Here is a 3,347-nt window from a genome sequence, read left to right as displayed (position 1 = left end):
TAGCCTAAGAGAATATATTATTCTCATAAAAGAAAATAAATTCAAACAAGAAACTAATTATCCTAATAATTATAATATTAAAATTAAGAGATATCCAAGATATCAGTAAATCTTGGAAACAAGAATTTTAGCCCAAATATGTCCCGTATCAGGTTTTCCTACTACGACGAAACTCGCCTCGAGTTTACATTGAAAATGACGAGTTGAAGAAAGAACTTTGGCACTAACACTAGTGGCACAACTTAATCTTGAGCTATGCATTGGAATTACTAACCATGCAGAACATAACTTTTCCTTCAAAGTCCTGTGTACAAATATAGACCAACTAGGTACTCGGTCCCGCTTCATGCTACTGCTGCAATAGATCAACTCCCATGAGTATTTCCACTCAATGTATTGACGACATCTGACAAGAGATGGTGTATAGTACTTTGCGAAACTTTCCTCATAAATATTCACACATAAAGCATTTGTAACGGTTGGGTATATGTTTTCTGCCACCACTGGTCTAGCCTCTTCAGATGGTTTAGGTGAAACTAACATGCCACCGTAGTGAGAAACAACCATCTCGACTGATTTTGGGACCAACATACAGTCTCCACATGTATCCCCTCGTAAATCCTTGCTAACCGTTGCCACACTTTCTTCCTTTGTCTGCTCTTGCAAACCCTTTGTGTTAACTGCTGGGTACAACGTCTTTTGCTTTGCATCTTCCACTTCTCTTGAAGGTATAAGTCGGGGTATAAGAATTACCTTTGTTTTCCCCCACATAAACTCATATGCATTGTTGTCGGGGTATAAGAATTACTCGGGGTATAAACTCATAATCTACCCAATACGATATCACAAACATCCATGTCAACTACTTCATAAATAATTGAATCAAAATATACATTACCCAATGACAATGGAAATCTGCAAACACCTACCCAAATAATCGATCCCCTGTTGATACATTCAATTTGATCCGGATGCGGATACCAATCCATTTCCAAATCCATGGTCTCCACCATTTTTCTTGACACCAAATTATCAATACCGTCACCATCAACACTAAAACGGCATGTACTCCCGTTAACAACTCCCGTGAATTTAGCCAACTTGGTTTTCTGATCAAGTGTGATTTCCATGCAGGGGTGTGCAGAAAAACCGAAACCGAGGTTTTCTCCCGCAACCGTCCGCAAAATTGCGGATGAAAACCAATCCGCAAGAGTCTATGGATCGGACACGGTTGAATTTTCAAATCCGTAAGGTTTAGCGGTTTGGTTGCCGTTGGACTTTGAAATCCGCGGATTCACCCGCACCCGCAAAAATTGAGTTTTAGATTTTAGATTAGATTAGATATCTCTAATTTAATTTACTGGGAATAAGAGGCACGTCCTCTTCAGAGAACATTTCAAGATCTACATAATATTCTTGAAGAAACTGAACGTTTTGAAGCTTCTCGATGCTTGCATGTGATGCACTCCATGCGTTGTGAGAACTACTGGAAAAAGAAGCTGTGCCCTCCTCTTGATACTGAATATAAACACAAAAGAAGGTAGCAGTTAATTATCCGCCAAATGTGGTCTAATGTGGACAAGAATTCTGCTAAAGCACTAATCCAGAAAATTTATCCTGCTATTTGTCAATTCATAGAGGAAATTAAATTCGTTTTCAAAAACAAGGTGATACATCAAATGATTAAAGATCACTACACTCATCAGTTGCAGTGTTAATTAAGATTACTACCTAGTAAGTATATATTGTACTCATAACGTTGTGCAACAAAATTTTGGCATTTACTTCATTGTTATTAATTTATTATCATGGGAGTGAGACAGTGAGTTAACATAAATAGAGAGATCAATTACCCATACGAAGGGATTTTCACAAATAGACTTTTTTTTTTTTAATTCTAAATCCACGGTTAATCCGCAGCCGGTCTGCATCATCCGCTAATCCGTGAATGTCAAATTCGCGGGTGATTGGGACGATTACGGTTCAATTTTCCAAATCCGCAATTTTGACGGTTTGGTTGCGGGTGACCCCTAATCCACAACCGTCCGTCCGTTGCACACCCTACTTCCATGTCGCAAACTCAACTGGTCATATCCGTTCGGAAGGTGCAAGTGGGCTTGCAAGTGGGCTCACGTAGGTAAAACAGTTAATGGACTAAATTAAATGAACTGGCATCAAAAGAAAATCCAATAACTCTTAATCAAGAAGACTTGTTTTCCAACTGCACGAAACTAAAAACGTTGATTTCCAAACCTCAAATCAACAAGCAAGTCAGTTAGAAATCTTACCAAACTTAAGTATGCACCGTAACGATGAACATGAATCCAAATATTCGACTGATTTTTTTTTCTTTTTTTTTTTGATAGAACCTAGAGATCACAGAAATCCTCGACTGATTCTTCTAGACGGCCTCGAACAACGCAGAAAAACCTTCTATGAATACCACCTGATATGGAACGAACGGAAACGATAAAAGACAAGGAGAATCCACTTCTTAATGGTGATGATAGAAGACTCCAATCCAGGAGCAAAGACTCTTATCCAAGAGTTAAAATACAATATCAATGGTGTTTAACCAAACAAACTTAATAATTTTCATTAGACGATAATAGCGATCCGCGGCTGCCTTACAATGATGAAGGGAATAGTTATTTATAGCCTGCAAACATAAAAACCTAAATGATTAAAGTTACTAAACTAGCCTAAGAGAATATATTATTCTCATAAAAGAAAATAAATCCAAACAAGAAACTAATTATCCTAATAATTATAATACTAAAATTAAGAGATATCCAAGATATCAGTAAATCTTGGAAACAGGAATCCTAACCCAAATACGTCCCATATCACTTTAAACTCCTTGATGAATGCATTTAGTTTCGGCTTTATGATTGCATCTAAATTAGTTGGTATGTATTTTTTTTCTTTTGTCATGAAATGTCTCTCTCGGAAATTTCATTATGATCCCGTTCTTGTACCTTTACCAATTTTATTGACAAAAATGTGGAGAATTAATATGTAGTTCATACTACAAATACATATGGTTTTCGGATGATTATGTAAGGGGGAGTGGTTTCCATGTGAGATGGAGTATTGACTAAGGAGGAGTGATACATATCACCATAGTATTATTGTTGAAGTTGTGATACAATTGAACTTTAACACTGTGTAATAATACTATGACATTGTATAAAAATGATCGAGAACTATGTTTTCTCATTGTTATAGCTACGGATCTTCAACAGCGGTGATGCTAAACTTACAACCTTTGGGATCATTGGAGTACTTGGAAGTGACGAATATTTCGAGGAATGTTGAAGATTATACATGTGGAATAGGATCTACTA

The sequence above is a fragment of the Papaver somniferum genome, chromosome 4 (assembly GCF_003573695.1).
Source record: "Papaver somniferum cultivar HN1 chromosome 4, ASM357369v1, whole genome shotgun sequence".
NCBI lineage: Eukaryota > Viridiplantae > Streptophyta > Magnoliopsida > Ranunculales > Papaveraceae > Papaver > Papaver somniferum.
Note: the sequence above shows the minus strand (reverse complement) of the source record.